Source organism: Podarcis tiliguerta (genome assembly GCF_965153285.1).
Source record: "Podarcis tiliguerta genome assembly, chromosome: 1".
NCBI classification, from domain to species: Eukaryota; Metazoa; Chordata; class Lepidosauria; order Squamata; family Lacertidae; genus Podarcis; species Podarcis tiliguerta.
In genome coordinates, this window is record NC_139534.1 from 49,042,782 (window position 1) to 49,051,161 (window position 8,380).

Sequence of the window (8,380 nt, forward strand, 5' to 3'; positions counted from 1 at the left end):
GAGAGTACTGTATGCCCTCAGGTCTATATGACTCCAAGTACACAAGCCACATATGATCACCTGCCATGTGCTTGACAACAACCCACAACCACAATTTTTACTAAAGAAAAAGAAATGGTTTATTCTGGTGGCCAAATTTTAGAGGGGCCATGGGGGAGTCCCTACTTACATTTTGTGGTATGCCCCTTAACTCCCAAAAGTAAAGGGGTACCATGGTTTGGGGTTGTCATTAAGGGCCCCCATAACTCTCCACCACCACAATTCAATCATTCATTCAATCTCTACTCACCCTCTCAATGGAGGCTACTTCTCCTTGCCTCACTTGAAAATGTTTAGCATGGCTTCCCACATGGATCCTCCTAAACCTATAATGATTCCTTATGGCAGTACTAGATTTCATGGGAGTATTCATTACTGATGTGAAAAAGCTCCATGTGACCAGAAAAAGCCACGTAGCTACATGTTTCAGTCATGATGTAGGCTTTACATGGCAGAGAGTTCCAACATGGAAGTATCCTCCTTGGGCCACAAAGTAAACCATAACTCTTCAAGTTACAAGAGACTTGGGGAAAGCGAGAAGGAAATAAATGAGCTAGTGAAAACAGCAATTTTTACTTGAATTTTTACTTGAATGATAAAACTGTAAGAGGTCTGGAATATCTTCAATGTGCACACTGAGCATGCATATGGAACCATGGTGAACTGCAATCTTGCTATGGCTGTGAAGAGAGAAAGCAGTCAAATGCCACTTATACAGCTGAAAACACATCACCTAAATTCTTTCTGAATTGTGCTACTAAGCACCATTCAGGGAACCAACCATCATTTGGTCACGATAGAGTAGAATATTCCATACACACACTGCCTTGGGGGAACAAGCCTTGTTCCAGTCCTATATTATTTTAATCCAGATTTTAGTTCCCACACTCCATCTTTCCATTGGCAACCATAAGGAGGCTCCTGGCAATAAGAGGTGACCCAAAATGTGCTAGCTAAGCCTATGACTATTTTACCCAATATGCAAATCTGATTGGTGTTATGTCTCAAAGAAAATTAACTTTTGATCCCACCCACGTTATCAGTTTATTTTATATTTATTTGCTTTCCTGTTTTGTTGACAGTATTCCTCCAACCAAAAAAACAATCAAAGTGCAATGGCTCTTCCCCCTCCCCCATTGCTATTTAGCAATTTTAGTTATTAAAACACATACACAATTACTTAGTTTCTATTGCTTTCTTTTCTTTTTTCTCTTCTTATTAGGAGTAGTAGTATTAAACAGGATGTCACTATTTTCATTGGATAAATGATGGAGGGTATGTGTTTGGAGCGAAATGGCCACATTTATCTCCACTGAACTCAGATCTTGGTTTATATGCAGAATGCCACTACAATTATGCTGAATACTTGACTTTAAGTCACTTGAGTCAGTGTGCTGTGTTGTATGTAACAAAAGTAAACTTGTCTTTATTTGCATGGCACACAGACTCAATCGGCGGCTGAATACTCCTCAACAGAAAACACCTAATTGATTTTTAGGAAGATGAAAAGTCTCCTGTTGCTTAACCTCTTCCCTTATCCTGCAGCTGCTGAACTCAAAACAGGATGCATGAAGTTGTGCAAGTGAGCACTAAGGGTCCAGTCCAGATGTTTGCAACTTTGGGGAATATTATAATTGAATGTCTAGGTACTAGCATGGACTAATTTGTATACCTAAAGCAGTCTGGTTGGATTTTTGTTCAAATGGGTTGTTTCTCTAGTGTTCATTTTCTGTGAACAACGAAACCTGATGTCAGAGGTTCTGACATCAGGTTTCTTTGTGCACGGAAAATGAGCATCGGAAAGCCTATTCATTTTTGTGTTTGTTTTGAAATAAGCCAAACCTCTTTGTGAATTCAGAGCATGGGATATCCCCAGTTCTTTGTGAAATCCAGCTTCGGAGCTGTGTGATTCTTTCCTGGCGTTCTCTTTAATTGTTCTGCTTTTGTTTTAATTCAAAGGACCCTGGATAGGCTATAAGGCTGAGGCAGCAGAACACAGTAGTAATGTTCTCTAGCACTTTATACTGCTGGCAATGGTCACGTTAATGAATGTTTCTGCAACCAAAGAACTCCCAGCAAAAAGAAAACAAACACAAAAGGGAGCAGATTGGGCTACAAACTTTCTACCTGATGTGTTAGCTTTTTACTTGCAGGAATGTATTTGTAATGGGGAGCTTTCAGAAATGGTATCTCCCCACTGTACAAGTAGTACAGCATCTTCCAGCATCTTTTTTGAAGGGGTATTTACTGAAATCACTCCCAGGAGCCCTAAGATGCATTGGGGCTTACCAGAAAGAACAGGGATGAGGCAGCAGTGAGGTCAGCAGAGCCAGCCTGGTGTTCCTGCCAGTGAGTCCGCCATCTTGCCCCTTCCACTCTTGGTCAATAACAGCAACCCAACTGCTAGGAGGTCAGGTAAGCACCTCAGACTCTCTAAGCCACCCGCTACCGAAAACTAGTCACCCTTTCTGGTGTGATTATAACCTCTGTTTGTTTGCTACTTATTTGGCAGGCATATAGATAATGAGCAATCTTTTCTGGACAAAAGATTGATGGCTCAAGAGGCAAAAGCGGCCCTAGAGAGTTGCAAGGCTGTTTTAGCTGATGTGAGGGTCAGTACAGGCAGGAAGGTTTAAGAGGTAGCAGGATGCTGAATCTAAGAGACTTGTCACAAAGTGGAGGCCGCCCAGAGGATGCGCATGCAAAAAGATGCAAGATACAGTGGTACCTCGGGTTACATATGCTTCAGGTTACATACGCTTCAGGTTACAGACTCCGCTAACCTAGAAATAGTGCTTCAGGTTAAGAACTTTGCTTCAGGATGAGAACAGAAATTGTGCTCCGGTGGCACGGCAGCAGCAGGAGGCCCCATTAGCTAAAGTGGTGCTTCAGGTTAAGAACAGTTTCAGGTTAAGTATGGACCTCCGGAATGAATTAAGTACTTAACCCGAGGTACCACTGTACTTCCCAAGAAAGAAAGTCTTCAGCAACCTGCTGCTTGCAATGCAGAACTGAAACTCAAACACAGAGCCTGAGAACTGACTCAGGCACTTCCAAGCTAAGGAAGCCAAAAAACATCAAAAGCTCACCAAGAGGTATTTTATAGTCTTGGTAACGCAAGGAAGGGACAGCTGGCATGTCCGTGTGGGTAAAAGGAGTTTCACTGTTTTGCAAAGCATGCCTGCACAAGCACTACGTGAGGACTCTCTGCAGAGCAGACAAAGAAACTTAACACCTAACAAGATGCCTACTGGCCCCAAAGTAGGGCAAATGCTTGTGTGTGGTGCCTCAGCAATAGATGCACACTCAAACTCAGATGCTATGAGCCTTTGATGCCATATCAAAATTTCCCCCCAGAAAGTGAATCATCAGGCACTGACTGGTAAGATACCTGTGGCACAGAACAGTTCATCTCACCTCCGATGTGCTTCTAAAGGCCCCAAATCTGCAGCAGCAAGATGCTGGAAGTCCTCACACAGCCAGGAGGGCTTGGCCTTTGCTTTCCCCTCACAACAGGAGACAACAGCTCCTAACGGTTCACACAGTTTGTTCAATCTAAAGAGCAAATCAGAGGCACATCCAACTGTTAACACATATTCTCCTTGCGTCTGTTCCAATCCATTTGCCCATTGCCATCAGACACAAGCTCCTGGAAAACAAGCGCTGAGCCTTTTCTGCCACTAAACCTGTTATTATCCCTCTGGAGCCAGTGTCAGTGGCCCATCTTCCTGTAACATGACTTCCTATGTTCAGGCCTGCCATATGATCGCAGTATCTTTGAAACATTTTAAAATCTTATTCTCAATATAGTTGGATTCTTATCGTAATTTTTAATAGCTGTGTGTGAATGTAGAATCTCCTTGGGCACCTAAGTGGCAGAAATGTTATTCAAAGAGATTTAGTTAATGAATTAGCACACACACAAACACACACCCCACTAGAAACAGAATCGCTTTGGAACTAAATAGCAGAGGAGTTTATCTGAAGCATTATTTGTTGGCAAGCCTTCTGCATTGTATCCCCCAGCATTGCTTCCGAAATGATTCTGTTTATGCTTCTCCAAAGGAGATAACCAGGAATCACTTTTCAGAGCCGCTTAATGGTATTTATCACATTATGTACATTCATAGTTTCATCAAGGAGCTGTAAGGCTGCCAGAAGCAGAAGATGGGCATACCTTAAATGCCATCCTGTCATCACATCAGTGCAAAGAAATGCTGTCATTACTTGCATTCTGTCACCTTTGATTGCTGAACCTGGATTTGATTTATATTATTGTGGGCACTTTCGCTCCGCTTTAACAATATATTTCCAAGCATCACTCAGACCATTCCAACAACCTGTCATTTGAGATTAGTGTACTCATCTCTATGAAGACATGCAGACACCTCGGGCTAGATTATACTCTCAATCACCCCATCTGCAGTCTGGTTTCAAATTTTTAATAATGAGGCTGTTTGTTTGTTTGTTTGTTTGTTTGTTTTCAATGAGTTGCTGTTACTATTATTATTATTATTATTATTATTATTATTATTATTATTATTATTGCATTTGTATACTGCCCCAAAACACAAGGTTCTCTGGGCAGAATAAATACTGTTTTAGTAAAGGGGGAAGTGGAGAGGAGCTAGGAAAGCAGAACATTTGCACACTTAATATTTAGTAATATTAATTAATTAATTAATTAATTGAAAACCCAACAACCTCTTGCAAAGCTGGTTATAACACTGGTTCACAGGGGACAGTGATGATCATTCCTTCTCCAAGCCAGGTGGTCTTTGAAAAGGCATTTGAACTGATGCTGACAAACTGAAGAAGGGTGATTTAATGAGCCTCCTTGTGTGATTTAGCTAAGCCATGCAGGACAGAGCCTTCCAGCTTTGTTCCACTTTGTCATTTATGTAAACACCTAATCTATCCACTGGGATATCTCACTTGGTAGAGCATGAAACTCTTAATCTCGGAGTTTTGGGTTCGAGTCCCACATTGGGTGAAAGTTTCCTGCATTGCAGGGCGTTGGACTAGATGACCCTCAGGATCCCATCTAATACTACAATTCTATGATCCTGGGTGGCCAGGTGAAAAAGAGAGCAAGGCTTTTGCACATTTAATAACTATTAATAGAAAATGTCTATTAGAGAAGCCAATAAGTAAGGTGACCAACCTTTAACAGTATGTTCAAGTTGTTTATTTTCTTTAATCAACCTTTGCCAAATGAACTTGTCAATTCTGGAGAGGAATATAAGCAGTTATTTGTAAGTATATCTGAAATTCAAATGTTCTCTGTGCTGCTAAATCATCATGACTGCCCTCATCAGTGCTTGTATTAAAGGGCACCATCTGTTATTCATGTGCTGATATAAAATTATTCTGTATCTGTAAAAACTCAAAGTAACTAACATATGCTACAAAGAACACATTCTAGGCGGCAGAAGAGTGTGTTTCTGGTCTGGTTTTCTTTGCTAACCATAAATTTACAGGACGCTATCCTGCTAAGTCAAACTCAGAGGAGATCTGTTGAAATCAATAGTATTGAGTTAAGTAACTCCACTGATTTCAATGGGGCTGCTGTGAGTCTGATTGCTGGATATCCCCCATAAGCTTTAACAGAAGAAAAATTGATAATGTAAACTAGAGATAGACATCAAGAAGCTCAGGGGGCGCATCTACCCCTCTCAAAAAGGCTTACATCTGGCCTTCAGTATTGCCCCTGAACACGTGGACACACAGACATTACCATGCCACTCCTCATTCATAAGCCAAGACAATTGCAAAAAGCGCTTTGATCTCCTCTCCTCCAGGGTAAATCACAAGAGATGCTTTGGCTTCTACTCAGTACTGGTCTAAGACATTTTGCTGCCCAAGGAGAAGATTAGAGAGATGAGATTGGGACTTGGAGGGCCATGCATAAGAGACCATCTCCATGAAGCTGTCTGGATTTCTGGCCATCTTGGTATGTTGTTGCCACCCAGAATGTATCAAAGTTCTTCTTTCCAACTTCCCGCTTCCTTTTGGTGTGTGTATGTGTATTAAATTCTGAGCTTGAGGGCAAGGGAGTGTTGACCTTACTATTTTATATAGCACGGACTAGAGGCAGTGTAGAAACAGATGCTGACGCTGCCATTTCATTGGCTCATAGCACCCACACTTGAATGCATGAAGCCTCTAGTTGCATTCTCATAGGCCACTGTTCAGAGCATGAATGCCAGATAATGAGAATACCTGCTTTGTATTTGTGGCCATCATTATTTTGCATCTCACTCTGGAGCTAATAGGATTAATCCTACCCTTTTAGACAACAGCCCATCTTTCTTAATCTTAGGGATGTAACACCTCGTGTTCTCTATTATCTCTATAATAGACCTCTACATTATAACTATAGATCTGGTTCCTGGCAACTGGGGAGGGGTTGGAGCAGAGAACTCATACAGAACAGGTATATGTACGTACATACAGAGAGATACATGCTTGCAGTGGCACCTGTAAGCCTTTTCCCAATAGAGCAAAACCTCTTATAAACACAAAGACAAATTCCCCTTTCACTGAGCAATGTTAAAACAATTTCCTCTGTCCTTGCTGGCTAATTAGTTGAAAAACAGACCCACACACCCACACACCATATCACTGCACAAAGAAAAACAGACTTCTGAAAATTCCATCCAGCTTCTAAAGTTGCAAAAGCTGAAAAAAATGAAACTGGGTGGGCGGGGACTGATGGCTACCTTGAAAGAATAGATGCCTTCTCTTCTACTTTCCTGTGTGGGTGCCATGCCACCACTAGGTACAATAGAAGACACACATATCATATCTACCAAACAGGAGCTGTTGTTTCACTAAGAAGTGTTGCCGTAGTGATGCTTCACTCACAATAATGATGAGGTAAGATACTGTGAACTCAGGAGCTTCTATTTTCATTGTTTCCTGCAAATCAAAAAAATCTATTTATTATTATTAAAAGTTGTTTCCATCAAGAAAAAAGAATGGTTAAGATCTTTTTAAATGCATGCGTTATGCATTTGGAAGGGAGAAATGAATGATGTAAAAGCTTTGTCTCCCATGAATAGGTTGAGCAGGTGGGTTATCTTCTAGTTATGCCACTTCCTTGTTTGCTCAGTTCTGCCTATTCTGACTCGCAGTGGTTTGCTCTGCTACCTTCTATCACCTTTAAACCACAGAATGATGATACCTTTTGCACCCACATAACTTGATCTATGGTCTCATACCCCAAACTATAAGCCACAGGTTTTCCGTGATACTTTAATATAAGTGGACAGAAATTATTGAAATGAAAGTTCCCATTCTCTTCTTTCTACAGCCACTTGTGCCCCACTAAGTGTCTCAGGAAGATCAAAGGAACATCTAAACAATGTGGGATATGGTGTAAGGAGATGCTTGAGGAGAAGATTCATAGAATCACAGGGTTGGAAGGAATCCGAAAGATAATCTGGTTCAACCCCCTGCAATGCAGGAATCACAGATAAAGAATCCTTGACAGATGGCCATCCAACCTCTATATAAAAACATCCAATGAAGTAAAGTCTGCCACCTTCTGATGTAGTCTGTTCTACTATTGAATAGCTCCTACCACCAGAAAGTTCTAGCCATTGGTCAGAGCATTACATATGAAACATAGCAAGAGGTATTATCACTAAATGGAAGGATCTCTCACCTCCAACTGTTGTGTTTTTTTTAGGGAAAGGAGGTTTTTCTCTTCAAAGTTAAGTTAGTGATCAGTAGATTTCTTTTTTTTAAAAAAAAAATGGTTTGTAGAGTGGGAATAAAACTGCTTCATGGGTTGCATCCAATCTGCAACCACCTGCCTATCCCAGATTTAAATGAAGTAGTAAATAATTTTTGAGTCTTGACTCAAGAAACTTTTACTTGGCTCTACTTCCAAGCAGCAGTTTGTGATGAAAAGCATGAATAAAAGGAGGGGAACCTGTTCCCAAGCACAGCAAATAAACAATGTCTATATGCAAAACAAAGAAGAAGTATTACAAACACACACATGCTAACATACACTTGGCAGAAGGAAGCTATGTTGTTGTTTTTAAACCTCTCTTCATGTTTAATCGAAAAAGCTATTTCTGTGATTGAGAGCCAAATATACTGCAACTGTATTCTCTATTCAAAACCATTTCCAAAGTAGAAGATAAAACCAAGTTTGCTATTATGAGTTAATTATATCATTAAGAACATTTGTCCAAGGTTTTTGAGTGCCACTATTTTTGGTGGTAGCTGAAGTGGCTGCAGGAGCAGATATATTCAAAGTACAAAAGAAAATAATGATTCCGTTCCAAAAGCCACAGATGGCCCTTCATTAGGGGAATTGTGAGTGTTA